This window comes from Mytilus californianus, unplaced genomic scaffold (genome assembly GCF_021869535.1).
Source record: "Mytilus californianus isolate M0D057914Y unplaced genomic scaffold, xbMytCali1.0.p SCAF_12, whole genome shotgun sequence".
In the NCBI taxonomy this organism is placed as follows: Eukaryota; Metazoa; Mollusca; class Bivalvia; order Mytilida; family Mytilidae; genus Mytilus; species Mytilus californianus.
The window spans coordinates 65,863,258-65,888,439 of NW_026262604.1; the positions used below are offsets into that span (position 1 = coordinate 65,863,258).

General features: G+C 31.2%; 2 long non-coding RNA genes across 3 annotated transcripts in view; both read right to left on the reverse strand.

The window, feature by feature from the left end:
* Positions 1–25,182, reverse strand: part of LOC127722221 (uncharacterized) — a 67,509-nt gene that overhangs the window by 30,909 nt on the left and 11,418 nt on the right. The window lies entirely within an intron of this gene.
* LOC127722220 (uncharacterized) lies at positions 10,050–15,707 on the reverse strand. Of its 2 annotated transcripts, XR_007991700.1 has the most exons (3): positions 15,327–15,707; positions 11,132–11,209; positions 10,050–10,513 (listed from the first exon to the last, which is right to left on the reverse strand). It is a non-coding gene; the product is annotated as an uncharacterized LOC127722220 (long non-coding RNA). The 2 variants fall into 2 exon arrangements; XR_007991699.1 differs by lacking the exon at positions 15,327–15,707 and having other exon boundaries at positions 11,132–11,872.

Sequence of the window (25,182 nt, forward strand, 5' to 3'; positions counted from 1 at the left end):
GCATACCGTTTTTTATGCTTCAGTAATCATGGTTACATATGATATGAAAACAGATATACAACATTTGAATGCAAGATTATATTTGTCTATTGGATTGAGTTTTAAAAACGTTGGTCCTAAATCCTTGGTTTTATGTTAATTCTTTTGTGAACTATTGTGTCTGTGTGCTACTTTTGTCTTTTGTCTTTTGTCTTTTGGCTGTGGTTTTGTCTCTCTCTCTCTCTCTCTCTCTCTCTCTCTCTCTCTCTCTCTCTCTCTCTTTTCTATTGACTTCGGTTTTGTCTCTCCTTCTCTTGTCTTCTGACTTCGGTTTTGTCTCTTCTTCTTTTGTCTTTTTGATTGTGATTTTGTCTCTCCTTTTTTTGTCTTTGGACAGAGGTTTTGTCTCTCTTTTTGTCTTTGACTGTGGTTTAAGTCTCCCATTCTTTTGTCGTTTGACTGTTGTTTTGTCTCCTTTCCTTCTTCTTTTGACTTTGGTTTCGTCTTTTCTTCTTCGACTATGTGTTAAATTGTTTCCCCTTTGTCTTTTCTCCTTCTGCTCTTTAATTTCAAATTTCTACATTGCATATCTCTATCTTAATCGAAACCTGCAGAATGAGAACTTGATGAAATTAGGTGATCCTCTCCATATCTGAAGTTATCCATCTTATATCAGGAAATAAGGGCTGATGATACCAAGGTGGTGGTCAAAAACCGGAAGTTGAAAAAAAACATAGTACAACGTCTAAAAACTCCAACAACGAAAAGGCAAGCCACAGTCTACATTATTTTACACGGGTAAGCAGGTCCTGATTTACTTTCTTTTAGGTTTAAGTTAACGAAAAAAAAAAACAATCTGTAATACATATATCAGTGCTTTTAATTGCTTTGATTAACACAAATTACCAATCTATATTGCAATCGTTAATTGCGAATAATGGTAAAGAATGTCGACTTTGTTTTTGCAATTAGATCACATCTGTAACGTATGCAACTCGAAAAAGTAATGCATCTGTCAAAAAGTGAAAAAAAAGACTTGGGTAAAGTTCCATACAGAAAAGAAATGTCCTGTTCATAATATTCAATCGGAATATTTCAGTCATTCAGAAAGTGAAGATGTTCGTTTGTGAATTTCTTTTTAAACAGCTTTCATATAATATAAATATTTTTCTCTAATTCCTTTGAAATGTAACCCCTCCTGAACCCCTTGTTTATAAACTTTTAATCAACATGTGGTTGCCGATGATCTCAGTGGATGATTTGTTAAGTTAAAGGGTCAGAACCTTTATCAGCTCTAAGAATGAATCATTATAAAACAGATTGATACTTTTTTTGTAAAATACAAGACAACTTATTTAAGCCAGGCGTAGAGACAGTATCTATATTTCAATCAAACTGAATGTAATGTAATATTTTCAAAATCATTAATATCAATCTTAAGGGGATACCATACTGTTTTGATCCCGCAATGATATTTTAACGAAGATGTCCAAACAAGCTATTTGTTGCCTAGCTTATTCAAATTTGCAATTATAAATATACCTTTATCAGCTGCATTTAGTGATGGATAAGGTCAAAATGGTTCGGTTTTTTTTACATTCCTATCCTTTTGGCAGACATACCAATCATTTTTGTTTCATAAGATAAACATCGGCGTTTTTTTGTAAAACATTTGCATTATCTTCTTTATTGTAGCAAAAGTATGATCTAACTACATAATTGTCTTTACATTTGAAAAAACTGCTTCTTTGTTTGTATTTTTATCTAATTAAAAAAAATCATTGGGAATGTTTTGATAACTAAAAGAGAGTCGAGGATACCAAAAAGACATTCAAACTCATAAGTCGAAAAAAAAATGACAACGCCAAGGCTAAAAAAGAAAAACAAAAGACAGACTAACAACAGTACACAAAACACAACATAGAAAACCTTTAACAATTCTACGAATATCTTTCTAAATAAAAATATATTCCAATAAGATCGTTATCACGATGTGTTCGATTTTTATATTTCATGCATTATTATGCATTTCCAAAATTATGGGATTGCAAATATTAATTCACATATTATGCTATCTTATAGTATTATTGAATCTCATAATATAACTTAGATTATGGAATACCATAATATTATGGGATAATTTAAGTGCATGGATTGTCTTGTGCATTCGTACAAATAATCTTCCTAAATAAAAAGACGAATGATATTCTAAAACACGGGTATACGTACTAGTTTTAAAAAAAATGATCAAAATCAAATGAATATAATTACAAGGTCAAGCAGATACATTTCCATTTGCAATAACTACTTGTATTTAAACTTTACTCCACCGCATATTAACATTCACGTACTTTTATATTCAGTTAAGGGCGGCCTTCGATACTTTGTCACACCAAAAAGCATCTTATACTAAATGTAACGGTCATTCCGAATGTGTGCGACAGCTCATTAAAACAAATAACCAAGAACTGTTCAACAACAACGACTTTACTATCATCATCTAAAAACTGATTACAGATGATGATAGTAAGAATTTACGGTTTCAAGACAACACAAATACAATGTGCATATATGTAAATAACAACAATTTCTAGTTCAAGATCCAATGGAATACGTAAAATATCAATATTGATTTGTTTCTATAAAATGGCTAGTTATTTAAACAACATGATTTTTGATATAAAAGTAAAAAAAACAATTATTGTCCCAAATATATTCTGCCTGGTTGTTAATTCGCATTAATTTTGTTATGCTGATACGGTTTATTTATTACTCAAATTTGTGCGATGTTTCTGTCGTGTTCTGGCTTAAGCATGAACATTATTAGAGGTGTGCTCAATCGGTGGCTATGTAAAGGATTATATTTTCATTTTGGTGCTGATCATATTATATTTTAACTTTTCAGAGAGTACTAATTAAATCTATCTATTCTATGACTTGTTCTAGATACGTGAAATTGTGAAATTTCCGATATCGGAAAAATGATAGCAATTTTATGTAGGACAACCCTTTGATTCAAAATCTTCCCAAAGCCAGTTTCGGGACACACCCCAAATTTCAGCTTAAAATTTAGTAGATATCAAATTGCACAATGTATTTGTGTTTATTAATTCATTCAACATATTACAACCTATTACAAGACACCTTGGTAGAGATGAGAAATTCGAAAGAATGGGTGTGAAACTTTTTCTGTTACCATGGTAATCAGACCACTGACATTAGAGAAAAATAGATTAATTTGCAAACAATTATCCGTGTGTAATTCAAAATTTGTGTAGAAGAACACTATTGTGGACCTTATAGAGTGATATCTGTTCTTTTTTTTTCTCCAGGGGATGCATAAACAGTCAGGGTACTAATCGAACTCCATAATATTATGGAACTGCGTAATTTTTATAGAAATTTAAAAAAAATTATAGTTATTTCCCTTAAGCGTTGACTTATAAGCTGAATTAGCTATGGGAGTTAATTATATTTTTAAACACGATTTTCAAAAAAAAAGAGAGACAAATGGAATTTATTATCTTGTTTTTGACGGCTTATTCCTTCTCAAAAGACAACTACTAATATGGCAACATGAATATCGTCACCGTAAGATGATCCTAAAATTGAACATTGATTTAAAGCGTCATTTATATTGGTGTCAACAAATTCGTTTATAGCAAAATTTGACACAAGGTTTGTTTTAGGTGTTTTTAAATAGATTTTGAATATGAAAACTGATATTGATATTCAATTCCAATAATGGTACAAATTTTACTGCACCAGATGCAAATTTCAACTGTTAATTAAGGCAAAAATATTTTAAAACCTAAAGCTTACTACAAACATTAAAGAGTATTTAAGTATGAAAAATGATATTAGTAAATAATCAAATAATACTAGTTCTTTGTGTAATAAACTAAAAGAAATTTAATGGAAAGATTGTCTCGCAAAGATAACACTCTTTGTACAATACGATACAATAAAATTTTAGAAGTCTACTGTAATACCTGAAGCTCGGTGGAGTGACTGCCCACTGTCATCTGTTTATGCTTGCAGTGAGCAAATGAGACATCAAGTCTTCTACCCTTTTTATATATCATAAAAATTATCAAAAAAATCTTTGTTTGTATTTTTCTTAAAAAAATGAAACCTTAGTATGGTTAATGCGAACTGATTGTTTTCATAATATTCATATTTATAATATTATTTAGAGAAATTGACAGACCTTGTTTAATAAATAAACCATTATATGTTGCATGAGTCATTTCCTTTTTTTTTAACTATATCAATTGTCATTTTTATTGAATGGGATAATTATTAGAATACGAAAAAGAAAAAAATGCAACACATTGATTTGTTTTCCAGGTGTGTGGTACGTATGAAGACGATAAAATATTCAGAAGTAATTATGTTAAGTATGTCAAAACTCAAACACAAACACAGAGGTTCAATCGGTACGTTGATCCCTCGCATTGCATTTGCCAATTTAATAGACATTATCAGATGTAAACAGTTTTAATAGATAAATCAATAACCAGTTGTCAATAACTTTCAATAAAAGACATAAAAGAATAAACAAACATAAACAATATAAAAAATCATCTTTTTTTTAAATATGTAATGTTATACTATTAATATTCTATTTGAGGAGGGCAAAGTAATTAGAATTATTTTCAATAAACTGTTCAGTTTATCTTCGACTTATGATTTTAAATTCTCTTTGGTATTATTCACGTCTCTTTTACAGTTTTGCGCTGTCAAACACTCAATATTATTTAATATAAATCAATCTAGTGAATCAAAGGCAAGGGCAATTTTGCACTACAGATTGAAAAGCCAGCGCTGAATATTTAAAATCTAGTGCTAAAGATGCAAAAAAAGTATCAGCATTGCAGTTGTCACTCTATAGAATGGCTCGCAGATTTAAAAAGAAAGTTAAAAGTGTTAAACAAAAATTAAGAAAACTCGATCGAGTTTTTAGAAAGAAGACAAAAAACAAGCACAGGTATATAAAGCTAAACAGTATGTACATAACTTAGCTAACTGTCAACTGACAGACGAACAATATATAATTCTAGGTAAGGGTTTAAGATTTATACCTATGGTTAAGAAATATAAAATAGGCAGAACTATGATGACAGACTTCAATGAATTTGCCAGAAAACTTATATCTTGTTATCATTTTGGTAATACAGAAGGCGGGAAATGCATCCGTTCCGACAAAAATCATTTTATGAACCAACACCTGCTTTTTTTGAATTTGACAACTATAAAGATCTCACAAAATTTGAATTTTCTAATCTAGATTTACAAAATAACTACTACAATTTCACTAAAGAACAATAGTTAGGCTTACGATATATGAAAAACATGCATGAATTGCTTTCTCTAAGAGCAACAAAGGAGGCGCAATTGTAATATCTAAAAAGAAACACTACATTAAAGAAGGGTTAAGGCAGTTAAACTCTATCCATTACACGGAGATACAAGAACCTTATCTATTACTGATTAGAAATAATATACAAACACAAATCAGCAGGATGTTTGACAATTGTGAGATTGATGGGGTAACTCTTGATTTTCTCCTTAGCTCATCAAAAGAGGGACCTTCTTCCTAAACTTCACAAATTAAGTGACAACCTTATTCAAGGGATTATAAAACCAAACGATGGCAGTAAATTAATTGCCCCCATGCAGACCAATTATTTCTAAATGCAACTCTGTCACAAAAAGGGTTAGCAAATTTATTGATTACTTTTTGATACCCATAGTTAAAATACAAACCAGTTATATTAGAGATAGTGGTGATTCCATAAATAAAATAGAAAATTTAAGTCCTGATTGGGATTGCCTTTTAATCTCTTTTGACTGCACCAGCATGTATACCAACATGGAGTTCAATGAACTCATTCAATCTGTTGGACGGGTTTATAGCAGTTCAGTAAAAAGTAAAATAACAAAAATACTCCGAGGATAATTCTAAACGGAAAGTCCCTAAGCAAATGTCAAAATCAAACGCTCAAACACATCAAACGAATGGATAACAACTGTCATATTCCTGACTTGGTACAGGCATTTTCCTATGTAGAAAATGGTGGATTAAACCTGGTTATATAGCTAGCTAAACTTCACATTTGTATGACAGTCGCATGACAGTAAAAGATGATTATCCGATAAAATTACCTAGCTGTGAAACTATTAAATCGTTAGTAGCCACAGTGTTGAGGAACAATTATTTTGAATTTAATGACCGACACTTTGTACAGAAAATAGGCGCTAGTATGGAGGTTCAAGAACACCGGTATGCTCGATATAAAGAGCTACACCAAACCTACTAATACATTTCAGTATTTAAATAGGACGTCTATGCATAACCCAACAGTCTTCTCTGGATTTATTAAAGGGGACGCTATTCGCCACCATCGAAACAACAGTAACACACAGAATTTAAAAGATACAATTTGTAAATTCAAAGGTCATCTTAAGCACAGAGGATATAAGGAGCATGAAATATATCGTAACTATGAATCGGCTCTCAATATCGAACGATCAGAGTTACACCTCTTTAAACAAGAATCTGACAAGCAGATACCATTAGTATTTGTAACCAAATATCACTTTTAATTAGGAAATATAAATAAAGCTTTGCGTAAACATTATAAAAAAGCTACTTCGCAATGCCAAATGTAGGGGACTAATTCCAAAACCACCAATGGTTGCGTATAGGAGACATCGGAAATTAAAAGAAATACTGACTACTCGGTAGTCAAACCTTAGTACAGCATAAAGGACTGGGTCAGGACCCCTGAAGAAGCACCCAACCTTCATATGAGCCACTTGACATCATAGAACTTGTTCTATTCTGTACTGCAGAAACACGATGTGTTGGGTCCTGGAGAATAGGCGAACGTGGCTGTTAGGTACTTTCTCACATTCAACATCTTTGCAAAAAGGTATCGATCTGTAAAAAAAAAATCAAAAAATAAATCAATACAAACGAGACACGGTGACACTTCTTAAATTCAATTCAAGCATTTAATACCTTTTAAACTGTAAAATAAATCTTGATTTATTGGTTAAAGTATTTTGTGTGTATTTGGTCTATTAAAAAAAAACACTTTTAAGGTACATTTGAAGCAAATATCCGGAGTGCCAAACATGCACAACATCAACTTCATAATTAAGGCAGTCAGTTTATGTAATGACACACTTGTTCGTCTTTTATGTAAAACGTTTTGTAGCGTTTTTTCTATATTCGATCAGACGAGTATCAACTGTTTTTTTATTTGTTTAGTGAATAACGTTTTTATTATTTTTATCATGTATTATCCTTTTTCTTACACATTTTTGAATATAGTTCTATGTAAAGGTAGACCATGAAACAATTTGAATTGAACTAAGATAACAATATTTTGTTTTGGAAAATATAAACAAGCTAACATGTGTGGCAATTATAACCAAAACATCTAAAAGTCAAATATACTTGTTTTAAATTCAATTTAAACATCATGCACAATGTCAAACTTATATTGACAGTTTGCACTCAGATATTAAGCTACAAGCAACAACAAGTTCATATTTTGAGTTCATTCTGCTATGCGTATGCATTGTGATTTTAAAAGAAAGTTCTGTCAGCTGTTTCTTAATTCTTTTACACACTGTCATACTTATTAGTATAGTATTACTGACCTTGGTGCATATATAACTATTAAAATCTATACTTTCTGTTGTCCAATTTTATATATCATGAGGTTGCGATTTTCCCAAATCAATATAAATACATTTTGTTTTCCGACATGTTGTGTATAGAAAAAAACATGATTAAATCATACTCATGGATATTTGTTATTAAATATTTGCTGACTTTGAAATACATGAGTTATACATATTTACTTGTTATTTATCAATATATAAATTGTATTCTTACTTGCCTTTGTTTCAAGGAAAGTTTTTGTTCAAACAAGTAGTGATTAGTATATTTCTTTCTCGATTAGATTTATTCTCAACTTTTCATTTAAACTTAAAGCAATTTTGAGCTTCTAGTCGATGAAAAAAGCTTCATCGAAAATACAAACCCTCTTTCAACACAGACGTGTATGCTGTTATACGTACTCTCTTACTGGCATGAATACATATTCATGGTATACATATGTTATCAATGTCGTACTTAGTAGGAATATATTACTTTATTGTGAACACTCAAAAGAAGTTATTATTTTTTCGGCGATTATAAAAAGGGAAAGGGGGGGGGGGGGTGTTCGCTCTCTACCCCCCCCCCCCCCCCCCCCCCCTGGATCCACCTCTGGTTAAATGCTTCAGATGCTGATTAAGAAGAAAAATGTAACATTTGAATTTAGAATTAACTAACAAGTTCTGTGCATGTAGTAAAATACTTTTATTCGAAATAGATGTAGCTAAATGAAAAATAAAAATTAAATTGTATCAATCAATAATAATAATATCCTTCATCAATGAAATTTACCTCAACATGACACAATGCTCATGGATTGTAGACGAGGCTGACCCAAATAATTCCTGCAAGACGAATAGTTCTATATCTAAGGAACGATAACAAGAGATGGAGTTACGGCCCTTGACTAAGGTATCGGGTGTGTAACTACTTAAAGACAAAAATCGTAATTTACTTTGTTTTCTCATCGACAATCACTTCATAGTATTATAGCTGCTTGCTTGTATGTAGTTCTAGTCTTTAAGTGACTAATTGTAGAAAAAAAAACTTTAGAATAGCTGAATTCAAGCAAGTTATGGCAAAATCTAATGAAGAAAGTGAACCCAAAATGGCGTCCTATGCAGAAAAAATTAAAAAAGACCCTAAAACAATTGAACCCTCAGACATGGTTAGTGTTAAACCAGTATTTACATTGGAATCAGATGTCTTTGGATCAATATCTGAAGGAGAGACTCTGAAAAAATTATACCTGACACACACTGAAATGTACAAAGCTGTCAGCGAAGTTGTACCCGATAGAACAATTATTGGCCTTCAAAGAATCCGAGGCTTATGGAGAATTTACCTTGATGACGAATCTGAAAGAGATATCCTTATATCCAAATGCATCACAGTTCGTGGTAAATCAGTCTGGACTTACTCAAGAAATCCACGTGTGACTGCACATGAAAACATCAACAATGTACGAATAAGAGTAAAAGACGTACCTCTTTCAGCAGACGACGGACAAATTATTAGGGAGTTGGAAAAATATGGTTGCTCAATTTTGAGCAACTTTAGAGAACGATTACGATATAACTACAAACTGACCAACTGCCTAACCGGAGACAGGATCATCATTTGTGATGGACCGCTAACAGAGCACATCCCAAGATCCATTCTCATTGGCAAATATAGAGCCACCATCCTCTATCGTGATCAGCCTAAAAACAACTTTCAAAATAAAAAATGTTCGAAATGTCTGAAAGAAGGTCACCAAACAAAAGATTGTACCAATGATTGGGTATGCAGATCATGTGGACAAGAAGGACACAAACAAAATGCCTGTACCAAGGATACTTTCTCAGACGTCCCCGAACAATCAGATAAAGAAAACAATGAAACAAGTGATGCGGATGATGAAACTTCTGAATCTGAAACTGGCACTGATGCAACACAAATATCCGTCCAAACCAACAATGAGGTAACATGTGAAAGTGCATCAGCTACAGGAGTGAGCGGTCATGAAGGCCCATCATCTACTGAACGTGAAGGTGCATCAACTACTGGATGTGAAGATGACAATGGACAGTCGCAATCTATTATCAATCCTGCAGCTGATCCACAAAAACGAAAGAAAATAAAAAAAAAAAAGAACAGTAATAAAAAGGGTAATCCCAGTCAAGCTCAAATAACCTCATTCATGTCCGGTAATCAGAGCACACAAGAATCAACCAAAAAATCTCAAACTCCATCAAAACAACCTGTTAGTATTACATTTCTGAAGTCCCCAGTAACACCAACTGAGAAGCTTCACGACAAAGAGAGTGATTCTACTGCCAAGAGGTCCAAAACAACTGATACCTAATTATATACATACATGTAGCTAATTTACCAAGAATCAAAAACACAACAATATGAATATAATGATGTATTAAATTAATATTTTATTATCATTACAGGTATCATTTAACCACAATTCAAAAATTAATAGACCATAAAACTATAAGTCATCATTTAATTCTATATCACTCAATTATCAGTCTATATAATCACAACTAAATATCTCCTCTCTTATTAGTAATTTACAATCCTTTTGTAACTATGTACAATTTCTCACATCCAGTGGTAAGCAGCGTGTGCACAATCTCAACATCTTTAGATCTTTTCTTTATTATTAAAATTCTTTGTGTCTTTTTTTATCACTTATTGCAAAGCTGCATATGTACATTCACTTCACATATATGTTTTCAAAAAGCTTGTCGGAAACTAACTCTTTCCTATATAATTGTAATAAATCCTTCAATAGTTTTGGTTAAAGCGGATATGGGATTATCATCTGTGAATCCATACACCAAACCTCAAAAGGATAAAGTACACCTACAAAAATCAAAACATAGATCGATTATTATAATTGACACTAAAACATTCATAAGTCATATAATACAAACATTGATCATAAACATACTAGTATTTCACTTAGCTTATCAAGTAGCCAACAATACTATGCAACATTGGCTCTGTAAATACCATGTAAATAATAGTCCAGTATGTATTTTTATAGTACATGTAAAAACATTTAACAATATTGTTTATATAGTGTTTAGTTTAAAGTTATGTTTTTTTCTATTAATCATCTTTGTATATATTTTTCTATTGATTGTATTTGCATGTATGTATACAAACTTAATGAGTCCAAAATATTTTTGTTTGGACACAAAGGGGTCTGTATTTCAAGTCACATTGTTGACCCAATTCACGACCTATATATTGAGGTCAGTAACTGATATGTTGTGTAATGTTTGCACATTAATAATCATGATAATTATGGTTGTATATAGATGTACATATATAAAGAATTTAATATTGATAAAAATGTCATACAAAAAAAACCAACAAAGCAAGGATAAAGATAAAATCTTAAATTCAAATTCATGTGGATTTACAGGTTCAACTTACTTTCAAACTTAACAGAACTCCTTAATTATACTAGCTCACCTTCTTAATAATAATACAATATGATACATAAAAACTGTATCCATGTCTGCACCGTAAATACCAACGGGTTACAAAAATCTGAAAAAAGAAACAGAATTATTGAATGGGCTAATCAACAAAAATGTAATATAGTATTCCTACAAGAAACTCATTTTACTTACACCTTAGAATCAAAGTTAAAACAAGAATTCAAAGGTGAATTAATTTTAAATAATGGGTTAAGTAATGCAAGAGGGGTGGCTATATGGATAAAAAGCAGATTAAACTACAAGCTTATTGACCAATATAAAGACTCAGAAGGTAGATTCATACTAGTTAATATAGAAATAGATGACAATATATACACCTTAGTGAACCTATATGCACCTAATAATTGTAAAACAAGAAATATTTTTTTTAAATCAGTAAAACAATTAATTGAAGATCATAGTATTGGCCAGTTAATAATTGGGGGTGACTTCAATGACATATTATCTATAAAAGATACCAAGAAAAAATTAGGAAATAAAAAATTTGATAAACCAGTTCATAACCTCAAGACATTGATTAAGAATCTAAAACTAACCGATGTCTGGAGAGGCAAAAACATAAATAAAACCCAATTTACCTGGAGAAGAAAAAACTTTTCAGAATCTACAAGAATTGATTATTTTTTAGTAAGTGATGAAGTTAATAAAAATTGCATTTCATGCGACATAAGACCAATAGTACTTCAACACACTGATCATTACGCTGTTTCATTAAAAAATCAACATAAATAGAAACTCAAAAGGGCGAGGTTACTGGAAATTAAACAGTAGCATCCTAGATGATAAACAGTATCAAAAAATTATTTCAAAGTTGATTAATACATATAAAACAAAAGCAGAAACATCTCTTAACCTAGATATTTTATGGGATAATTTTAAAGTTGAGGTAAGGGATTATACCATTCAATACTGTAAATTAAAAGCAAATATTAAAAAAGATAATATTGAAATTTTAGAAAACACATTAAAAACATTATCTGCTGAAATAGATTGTGACAGCAATACACATGAGAGGAAAATTAACCTAAAAGAAAATATAGAAAAACAATTAGCAAGCTTATATAATGAAAAAATTAAAGGAAATCAAATAAGATCACGTGTGAAATGGCTAGAAGAAGGGGAGAAAAACACATCCTTTTTTCTTGGCCTAGAAAAAACAAGGCAAAGTAAAAAAACTATAACTCAACTGTATGATGAAAATAAACAGGTAACATATGACCAAAACAAAATAATAAATCTAGAAGTTAATTATTATACTAAATTATATACTTCAACAAAACCTGACACAGAAGAGGTAAGAAAGTACTTTGAAACTATTAAAGAATGTAAAAAAATTGATGAAAATGAAAGCAATATATGTGAAGGAAAAATTACTATAAGTGAATGCACAGAGGCTATATTTAAAATGAAACTGAACAAAGCCCCAGGTTTGGACGGACTAAATGTTGAGTTTTATAGAAAATTCTGGGAACAAATTAAAGATTTGATAGTACCCGTTTTCAATTATTGCTTTAAAAAAGGTGAATTAACCAACTCCCAAAAAATTGGAGCTATATCTCTTTTGTATAAAAAAAATGATCCACTCTCCCTTGATAACTATAGACCTATCACATTATTAAATTATGATGTTAAATTATTAGCCTATGCCTTAGCGCAAAGATTAAAATCAGTACTTCCAAAAATAATTCACTCTGATCAAAAAGGTTACATAAAAAACAGATACATAGGATTTAATATTAGACAAATCCAAGACATCATTGATTATTCTGAAAAATTTAAAGTAGATGGTGCAATTTTATTTTTAGACTTTACTAAAGCTTTCGACTCACTGGAGTGGATTTTTATGTTTGAATCTTTAAAAAAATTTGGTTTTAAAAAGGAATTCATTAAATGGGTTGAAACTATGTATACAGATATAAAAGGGTGTATTTTAAATAATGGATGGGTGTCTGCCCCCTTTAATACATTCCGTGGGATTAGACAAGGGTGTCCGTTATCCTCGTTAATTTTCGTTTTATCTGTTGAAATAATGGCAATTAAATTAAGGGAAAATAACAAACTAAAAGGATTTGAAATCAAATTAGATGGAAAATCTTGCTCGCTAAAAATATGTCAGTTGGCAGACGATACTCAATTGATTTTAAAAACACGCAAAGAAATAAGTATAGCCCTTAACATTATTGAAACTTTTGGAAGCCTTTCTGGACTTAAATTGAATAGAAATAAAACAGAAGGTTTGTGGCTTGGGAAACTTAAACATTCAAAAGATAAATTTGAAAATATAAACTGGAAACAAGACCACATTAAAAGTCTAGGAATATATTTTGGATACAATTATCAAGAATGTCATAAATTAAATACAGAAAAGCAAATAGACAAATGTGAAAAATTAATTCAAGGATGGAACAAACGAAACTTAACATTAATAGGAAAGATAACTGTAGTTAAGTCTTTAATTTTACCAAACCTAACATACATTGCATCAAGTATGATAATAACACAGGAAATAAAGCAAAAGTTCAAGAATTTAATATATAATTTTATATGGAGTGGAAAAAAAGATAAAGTTAAACGTACTATATTATGTAAACCATATCTTGAGGGAGGATTACAAATGATTGATTTAGACTGCTATCTTAAATCATTACAAATCAGATGGGTTTTAAAACTAATCAAAAAGGAAAATGATAACTGGAAAATTATTCCAAGATTTTACCTTGATAAATTTGGGAAAGATTTTCTTTTATTCAGAATGAATTTAACAAATGTTAATTTGCTTAATAAAATAGATTATAAATCTTTACCTGAATTCTATAAACAATTAATTAAAACATGGGTAGAAATAAAAGGAGGTCAAACAATCATACCAAGAAACTTTCTTCAGGTTAGAAAACAACTTATATGGGGAAATCATCTTATCAAAGAAAATGGGAAATGTTTGTTCTTTCAAAACTGGATTAATAGTAATATTTTGTACATCAATAATATATTAGATGAAAACGGATACATCTCATCAGAAACTGTACTAAAAAATTTAAAGAATAAACAAGATTGGATTAGAGAATTTTCATTAGTTAAAAAAGCTATACCAAAGCACTGGCAAAATATTTTAAAACAAGAAAGCTCTTACAAAACTGTTGTCAATATAAAAACATCAGTGAAGTTAAATATACTACTAAAACATGAAATTTCACCAGATATGAGTAACAAAGAAGTATATACTTTCTTGCAAAGTCAATTTACACATGATAAACCGACAGGAGTTTTAATGTGGGAAAGAATTCTTCATAAAAAAATGACTACAAAATTGAAGTCCACATTTAACTTTATTTTTAACTACCTTGAAAACAACAAATTTAAAATGTTTAAATGGAAAATAATACATTATATATTAGCCTGTAATGAATTACTTTATAAATGGAAAATAGTACCAAGTGGTTTGTGCTTCTATTGTAAGCAACATGATGATTATAAACACTTCTTTTTTTCCTGTTCATATAATGTTCATTATTGGCATAAAGTTGACCAGCTATTAGCATTTTTAAAAATTGATAAGCATATACTTAGTCTTGAAAGTTTAGTAACTGGCTATAAAATTGATGATGAAGCTTATTTTGATATGAACTATCTATTAACTATAATTTTCTTTTCCATCTATAAAGCATATTATATGTCTGACAAGAAAGATAAGGTCATTGATATCTTCAAAATCTTCAAAAATGAAATCTGGGACATTATTAACATAAATAAAATCAGAAGCAAAAAAAACAAGAAAATAATACTTAAAACAAGGGAATATTTCGAATTCCTTTAAATGAAATGACAATTATTAGATACAAGTCTTAGCTGTGACCTCATTAACCACATGTGTCCAGTCAATTGGTGTGCATTAACTGAAATTCGCAATTTTACTCTTTTATAATTTATTACAGCTACACTGAATTAGAATTGTTATTAAATATGTTTATTCCTGTTCACAATGCAAAATTATAATCAGCAGGAGAGCGAGCAGAATACACAACACAATGCAGCGTTACTGCATACATGTATAATTTGAAGACCACGTGTACTTTCGATCAACTTTCGATCTTCGGCTTTATCATATATATATATAGAAATCAACATTTACTGTTAAAAAATAATGTGTGAAAAAAAAACATTTTTACCTCATCATCCAAGACTTCTTATATAATTCAGTGTTGTAAACAAAACAAAAAGTTTTAAGTTCAAATTCTATTGTCGACTGAAGAGTCATGCTATCAGTATCAAAGATCAATACATCATCAATTTCGCGGTTCAGTGAAGCTTTGATAAAAAAATCATATACAGTATAGGTTAAGAAACGTACCGTATTCCGGTAAAAAAACAAAAATTATGTAGAATTGTTCTAATGTATTGATCTGTATTAATATAACTTACTTTATAGATATACTTTATTGAATATCTTTCCCTAGATATTCAATAACTAATTTAAAGGGATACTTAATTGAAGCTGTAGATTGAGTAAATTGTTAACAGCAAAGGTGCAATAAAATTGATTAATTAAAAAAAAAAAGGAACGATAACAAAGTTAGAAAACATATTGCATATAAGACGACACGAGTCTTTCTTGTAGAACATTCTGTGAAACAGTTATATCGTTAAGACTTAAGCATTTAAAGGAAGGACGTGGACAAAACGACAGTTGTCGGGTGACTATTAGCATTAGCGGGTCATAAAAATAGCATTTCAGAATTAATAAATTTCAAAACTGCTGATCAGTGCCTAAAAGATCGTTTTCCAGATATATCAAATTTCGTTTTTTTCTGTCATTATAATGCAGTTCAATAATTTTTCAAAATTATGGGTTTGCATAATATTACTAGAAATATTATTCAATCTCATACTATTATGGATTTTTATGATACAGCTAAAATTAGGGAATTGCATAATATTGTGGAGTTCGCTAAGTACCCCGACTGTAAATACCCAGCCACGTCCGTCTGTGTATTTTTATATGTGTTTCTGCTTTCTATCGATTTGATGCGTTTTTCAACTGATTTTTGTGGTTTGTTCTTATGTTGACTGTTACAGCACTGTCCAAGGTTTAAGGAAGGGTTCGGCAACAAAAAACCTCGCCCCATTCTGTATGTGCTTCTCCCAAATCAGGAGCCTGTGATTCAGTCGTTTGTTTGCTTTTCGTTCATTGTTTTGAACATAAACTAGACCGTTACTTTTTTCGTTTGAATTGTTTTACATTTGTCATTTCGGGGCTTTTTATAGATGACTATGCGGTATGGGTTTTGTTCATTTTTGAAGGCCGTACGGTGACCTATGGCTGTAAACTTCAATGTCATTTGGTGTCTGTTGGAGACTTGTCTCATTGGCAATCTAACCTCATCTGATTTTATTTTATATTTGTAGTGAAATAATTAGTTTCAGAAATGAATTACTGAAAGTAACACAAGCATATCTGTTGCGATTTCAGTATTTTGAAAGGGGGCAAGGCACGTTAGGAGCGGGACTTGTTAAGAGTCTATGCATTAACCATGTATATGTATGTCGCTCTATAAGGCGGAGCCGACACCCCTAAACCCACATCTGCATATTGCCCTGATTAATTCTTGAAATTAAGTTATTGGAAGATATGTTTTATTTACATCTTTATTTAAAAAAATAAATCAAAATATGCTCAAATTTCCATCTCTTGATTATGAGGAAGCTTCTGAAAAGTTTTGTAGGTTTGACAAAATTATTAAGAATCTTTCACAACAGGCTATTGTACCTAAATGTTGACTACCAACAAATTATTTATTTGTAAATTACGGAAGAATGGGTGAAAAATTCAAAATGTTACTCTACATATCAGATATTTATCCAGTATGAATAATATTCTAAAAAAGTTTCGTGAAAATCCTTGAAGGTTTGAGTTTGTTAACTTTAACCCTAGGCTGTATCTAAATGTTTTTTTTATCAAACATAAGTCTAATCATCAGTAAAATACAAAACAGTTTAAAAAAAAACAAAAAAAAAAAAAAATCCCACTTTTTTCTTCATTTGGAACTGCTTGTCCATGTTCTTTTTGTTCTAATTATAAAAAGTTATTGATGTCTTGAAACTTTAACCCAAGACTATCGAAAAAATAACTTCAAAAATGCCATTCATTAGCAAAGTAAAAAAACAATTGAAACAGATATTTTTAAATTCTACTCTTTAGGAAGCTTCTTATATCATTCCAGATGCCTCAGTGGCTAAGTGGTCTAAGTAGTCGAACTACTTTATCATTGTTCTGTCAACACTGAGGTTGTGAGTTCGGATCCCGCACGTGCGCTCGACTTTAATCAAAATTGACTAGGTTTGTCAATTGTCCTACCAAAGGTCGGTGGTTCTCTCCGGGCACTGCGGCTTCCCAATAGATAAAACCTGACCGCCAAGAAATAGCACAAGGTGCTGAAACTGGCGTTAAACACCAATCAATCAATATATCATTCCACGATGCCTCTACAAAGATATTCTTGCCTAAAAACACTTAACCATAATATTGTATTCAAATCAACACATCATAGATAACAGTGTTACAATGTGTACGCCAGACGTGGATTCCATCTACAAAATACTCGTCAGTGACACTAGAATCAAATAAGTTAAAAAGCCAAATAAAGTACGAAGTTGAAAAGCACTGGGACCCAAAATACCAAAAGGTTTTGTCAAATACTAATAAAGTAATTTGTTAAATTTAGAATAAAACATCCTTATGATTTCGATAAATTCTAAGTTTTATAAACAATGTTAGTGCAAAAAAAAAAAGGTGTTTTTATCTGTAAAATATTGAATAAAGAAAAAAAAATCTTTGGATGTTGTCATTGTATAGAAGAAGCGTCTGTCATTTAAGCAAAATTGCAGGAAGATTTGATAAAGTCATTGATGTTTAAAAAAAAACCAAACCAACGAATGAATCTAAATGTTGACGACATGAGAGAGAAAAATTGCTATGTCTAGCTTTGGGGACTTAAGTAACAGACTAGAAAAATAGTAAATTGTAAAATATATTTCGAATGTCAGATTTTTTTTTCATTTGGTGTAATGATAAAATTACTTTATAAATTTTTAAAACTCATGTCGGATTTTAGACATCATTGTTTAGAGAATAAATTTTCAAAGTATGCACTTGACACTTTAACATCAATACTATCCTATAAATTCCAACAGTCACTAGATACTGGAGATATACCGAAAGACTGGCAAAATGCAAACATTGTTCCAATTTTCAAGACAGGTGACAGATATAAGCCTGCAAACTACCGACCAGTATCTTTAGCAGCAGTCACATCAACGATGCCAGAACACATCGTAGTATCCAAGATAATGGTCCACCTAGATGGACAGAATATCCTACATGACAATCAACATGCTTTCCGTGTAAAGAGTTCATATAAAATGCAGCTACTAGTAACAACATACGACATAGCAAAACACATAAACCAGGGAAAACAGATGGATATCGGAAGATTAGACTTCTCGTAAAGTTCCTCACACTAGATTGTCAATTAAACTCCATCATAACGGAATCCAGGGTAACGCACGTAGATGGATAGACAGTTTCCTGAAAGACCAACAACTACAGGTTGTAGTAGATAACGCAACATCCTTAACAGCGCCTGTAACATCCAGTGTTCTACAGGGGATTGTGCTTGGACCCACACTTTTCTTGAGTTACATCAACGACATCCCTGATGGTGTAACATCAACTATCAGACTGTTCACAGATGACTGTGTCATCTATAGATCCATAGAGTCCAATGAAGAACACATATTAATTCAAAAGACCTGGACACACTAGTGCAATGGAGTGAAATGTGGCAATTGGACTTTAACGTCAAGAAATTTGCCATCATGCAGTTTAAAACATCAACGAAGAAGAGACTGTATCAGTCCACCATGAACGATGAGCCATTAGAAATTGTACATCACCATCCGGACCTAGGCGTTGAGCTCAGTGACACCTTAAAGTATCATCTGCACATTGACAATATCTGCAAGAAGGCTTCAAGTATATTGGGATTTTTGAAGCGGAACCTAAGACATTGTCATCCAAAGGTAAAGAAAAGGGCAGACCAAAGTCTAGTCCTGCCGAAAGTGGAGTATGCCACACCTATTTGGAATCCACAACAGAAAAATCAGATTAAACAAATAGAACAGGTACAGCGGAATGTTGCCAGATTTATAACGAACAAATCATACAATCAAGAGAGGCCAATCAGTGTAACATCAATGGTTCATAACTTCAACTGGAACACGCTGGAACAAAGGAGAAACATGACAGATGTCACCCTAACAAGGTAGTCCACCAACTAATACCTATACCAGTACTCTATGTTCCAATAATAGCTACTGTTAACAGAACTAGAAACAGCCACAGTTTGAAATTCTTGCCATACCACTGCAGAATCATCATTTATCAACACTAATATTTTCCTAGAACAGTGACCGTCTAGAAAACTCTGTCAAAATCGGTTGTGCTCGCACCATCATTGGAAGCCTTCAAATCATCCATCCAGGAGCATCAACCAAGGAAAACCAACATCAACTAATGAGCTGAACATTTGTATAGTGTACATAGTTGTTATATTTTTAATCACTGGAGCTACATACTTAATTGGATTGTTTGTGCACATCACACTACTCACATGCACATAAGTCCTCGTTATTAGATGTCCAGTATGGATTTGGACGAGTAATGTAGTTGACGTTGATACGAGAACATTGCATCTGATATCTTCTTGACAGTTTCATTTTCCAGTACACAATAAAAAAAATTTCGAAAATATGTTAATTCTTTAAAAGCAGTCATATCTAAATCATATTTATCTTACTTATCTTAGATATATGCTTTTGTACAGAAAATTAAATACTAAACACAAATACTTGAATTTTTAAATTTTGTTTAAAAGATGTTAGGTGTCACTTTTATTCAAAGTGTCCGATCAAATTTCAAATTTCAAAATTAATATATAGCAGAAATTGTTTACCAACTAGGTCAGGTGTTTCGAAAAATCGAACAAAGCAATGACACTATCTAAAGTGAACGAAATAAAACTTTTCAGGAAGAAACTATATAATTTTATTCATATTTTACTGAACGAAGTGTCATAAAAATAATCCTCAACCTGCAGCCCTCAACCCGCAAAATAGTGAAAATGTATACTTTTGCAGTGTGTGCGAAATGCAAACGTTATCATATCCTATTTTTACGATAGTTTGTTATCGAAAAGTAAGGTGATTAGGTCAGAACAGTTCTTATTATATTGCATGATTATATTCTATTATTAAAGTTGTAACATTTTTAAAGTTTATATTGTTGTTTAAACGCTCTAGATTGGATGAGATCGATTTTGCTTATGCAAATATAAACGCAAAGTGGTCTTTTTAAAGATTGATTCAAATAAAAGTCAGTTCAATTGCGTGCAAGTGTAAGCGAGGTCATAATTGCTAACTTCTTGGTCATTTTATCTCAGGTGGGAAGATGTCTCTTTGGTAATGATACCACATCTTCTTGTTTACATAAAAAGTCGTTACTTTATAATACTTGTTTTGCGTTTGATTAACTAGATTAATTCATAATAAATAACATTGGTTGTTTGACAGCGCAAAACTGTAAAAGAGAAGCGAAAGATACCAAAGAGACATTTAAACCAAAATTCGAACATAAACTGTCAACGCCATGGCAAAATGTAAATATACTCAACAGGTTATTGAAAATAATTTTAATTACTTTGCCCTCCAAATAGAATATTAATAGGATAAAATTATATATTTAAATTTGAATAATAAAAAGATGATTTTTTTTTATTGTTTATGCTTGTGTTTTAGTGAATGTCTTTTTTGAAAGTTCTTGACATCTGGTTATTGGTTTATCTATAAAACTGTTTACATCTGATAATGTATATTAAAGTGGCAAATGTAATGCGAGGGACCAACGTACTGATTAAACCTCTGTTTCTGTGTTTAAGTGTTGACATACTTTACAGAATTACGTCTGCATATTTTATCGTTTTCATAGTACACACTTGGGCAGCAATTCAATTACAATACGATTGATATAGTTAAAAAAAAGATTCACGTCAACAGTAATGGTTTATTGATAAAATTGAGATAAATCCTGTTTCCCTTAATAATATACATATGAATATTATAAAAACAATCAGTTTGCATTAACCACAGTATGGTTTTATTTGTTGTGAAAAATATACACAATGGTATTTTTGTTAATGTTTATGATATATGAAAAGGATGGGATACTTAATGTTTCATCTGCTCACTGCTAGCATAAACAGATGAAAGTGGGTCCTCAATGAACTGAGCTTCGAGTATTACAGTAGATTTCTAAAATTGTATTTTATTGTATTGTACAAAGAGTTTTTACTTTGGAAGACAATTAGTCCATTAAATTTCTTTTAGTTTATTACACAAAGTACAAGCATAATTTGATTATTTGCTAATTTCATTTTTTATACTTAAATACTCAATGTTTGTATTAAGTTGTAGATTTATAAAATACTTTGGCCTTAATTAATTGTTGAAAGTAGCATCTGGTGCAGTAAAATTCTATATTAAAAAGGCCTAAAGCAAACCTTCTGTCAAACTTTGCTACAATTCAGGGCCTTTTATAGCTTGCTATGTGGTTCGGAATTTGTTCATTATAGAAGGCCGTATGACGGCCTATAGTTGTTAGCCTTTCTACATCATTTGGTTTCCGGTGGATAATTGTCTCATTGGCAATCATACTATTTGATATTGAAATGACTGCCCTATTACATGCATTTATTTGTTTTCATCATTTTCAATAATGTATCCATCAATCTTTGAAACTCCATTTCATGTTGTATCATTTGATTACTAAGTCTATATTTCTAAATTTGAAAAAATGTACTCATTTATCTTAGTTTAAAGTCTGGTATGCTCATACCTCAAACGGTGTAAAAAGCAATAGCATTTAATAATTTGAAAAGTTTGTTAAGATTGAATATCTTAATTAGTTGTAGCTTTTGTTGACTGACATTTACATATCGATTAAAATTAAAGAAAATTTATCAAAAAAATGAAGAAAATGAAAATAATTGTGTTCTTTTCGGTCTTTGTATTTGTTTATTTTAATTTAACAATTATGTATTTACTTGAACGATATATAGCTATATATAGTAATTCAGTGATCCGACAGAGCATGCAGATTATACATGATTCTTGGAAATTATCTAAATTAGTCTTGACTGTTAAAAATATCCCCTCTATCGATCTAAAATGTTAGTGGTGTTTACTTATGAGTTACAAAATGTGTCAGTCTACTATGTGTGCATTTCTCAACAGAGTGTTCGAAAATTTAAAGTTGAAAATTCGAAGTATAAGAGCAGTCAACAAAAATTAAATAAAAATAAAAAGTTAAATACAAAATCAGCGGAGGAACATTTTTGTTCTCAGAAGAAATATCACTTTCAAATTAAAAATTTTTAGTCGTATTGAAATTATAAAGTAGCAGCAAATGTACCTGCTACCTGAGTTTTATACAGGTGGCCGATCTTTGTGAAATCACGACCCGTGAATATTGAAAATCTAAACAAATTCTATGTGTATGGAATTTTCCCCCAATGTGAACAGATATGGTACTGACTGTCGTTACACTGGTTTAAAAGGATGAATAAGACATCACGTTTCATCTCCGATTCGGTTGATAATTATTTAGGACCATTTAGGTTATTGCAGATAGAAATTGCAATATAAACTGTACTTGTCCATACGTTTATGTAATGCCCGATCTGCAGTTGATTGTCTGTGGGTACTTCTATAATGATGACACATTGAGTTGATATTTAGTTCTGGTTGACCTTATTTGTTGTATAAGACTTCAGTCGGAGACTACTTTTGTAGTTCCCACATATTTACATTAATGTACGATCAACTGCTTAATATAATGAGTTTAATGATACATAACTTCATTAAAGTCTTTGTAATCTCAATAGTTGTTTGTTTGTTATTCGTCAACCGTATGAATAAGAGGATCAAATTTTGTTTTAAAATATCCTTTCATTTGTGTAATACTTTAACGATGATAAGATCGCAGCTGCATATACATTTGAATTTAAAAAGTGTTTAATATTCCGTTACTTTAACAAGTACTTAAGAATAAGCTATTATAATTTGATGATTACAAGCCTTAAATCGTTTTGATCTGTAATCGGATTGGCAGGAAATGTCGTTTTATTATCAGCCAGCTTAGATTTTGACATCGATCGAGTACTTATTCAAAGATAATTATCTACCATTTAGCCTTTTATTTTTTTTTCAGATGTAATCTCTTGTTAGTCTTTTAAAACTCTGACTCACGAGTAACCCCGACACAAAAGAAAATTGACATAGTCTCTCGGGCCCAGGAGTTCATCCCCCTTCAACTGTCATATTTTGCCAGATGCACCAAACACGCAATAAAATATCCTGTATCGTCCATGTGGATCCAGTAAAGCGATTCGGACGCATGATGTTTTTATAGTGTTGGTTTTATTTTGAATACGTTCGTAGAAGTATTTTACTTAATCTGTACATATTGTGTAAATGTAATTTCGTTTTACTATACTGTTTGTACTATCTTCTGCAAACATTTTGTTTTATGCATGTGATGTATGTAAAACAGTTTTGGCTGCTGTATCCCAATAATAGTCAAATTAACCAATTATTTGTTGGGTCATTCACCAAACGTGTCAATGTAACGGAACTAAAAACTAGAAATTTAGCTAGCTATAAAACCAGGTTTAACACAAAACTTTCTTCGGAAATAGCCTGTTCTAAGCCAGGAACACGGCAATTGTTTATCATTTGTTCCGTTGGTTGATATAGTCGAGCGTTTGCTTTTTTGAGGAATTATGGACTTCCCCCTTTTCTAATATACCTTGGAGTTAAGTTATTCCATTCGGCCCATCATGAGTTAAACCTGAATCCAAATATTACATAATTCTTCATATTTCCCCCTTTTGTGCTCCATGCTCTTTTGATTCCAAGTTAATTTTATAACATTCGTTGCAAACATACATCTAGCCAAGAGTCTGTACTCTAGTAGATCCATTAATTGCTGTCATACATAATTGTTTTTCGTTTGATTATATTAGTCGTTAGTTTTCAAAAAAAAAAACCTTTTCCCCGTGGCCATTTATACCGTAATGTAAGATATATTTTGTCCTCATTGGTGAAGGTCATGCGATGCATTTGTAGTCGTAAAATTCATAATTTATGAAATTGTCAACAAAATGAAATGTAAAACAAGAGCCTAAATGTAATATTTGGACATCAAGAAGCCAGTTAGGGTTGATGTCTGATATTTTTCCTCCGCGACAGTAATCAAAGGTTATCTTAGCTAGTTATTTTGAAGCGAGCACACTTTGACCCTGATTTCAACATCTGATAGCTTTTTCATCTCCTTATTCACTTAAGTTTTTTTATTATTATGGTCGCTGTACATGCATAGGTTATTGTTTGTTTTACTTCTACGACTTATGGTTTAGATATACAAAGAGGACGATTTGTGAGCACGTAAAATTGATTTTAACCCACCACACTTTGTGCCAGAGACAAATTAAACTATCTGGCCTTTGTATTGTTCGTTTTTTTTTTTTGGTACGTATTTTTTGGAGGTGTATGTGTTAGTGGTTGGTGTGGTCCGTTATACTGTTTATTATCTTTGGTAATTCCTGTTATCTGTTTAATGTAATATACAACTCCATCCAAACTGTGGATTCTTAGTACAAGATAGACACAAACTAAGATGGATTTTATACTGCTATAAAGTAAAATGCGAACAAAAAAGACTACATGAAAACTGTTACCTTATGTTGGTCATTTTAGCGGTATCTTTAACATTGCCATATAAGCGGAAGGTTTGGCTAGCCATAAAATCAGGTTCAACCCACTATTTTTTCTTAAAATGTCCTGTACCAAGTCAGGAATATAGCAGTTGTTATCACATAGTCCGTTTCTATGTATGTTGGCGTTTGTTTTTGT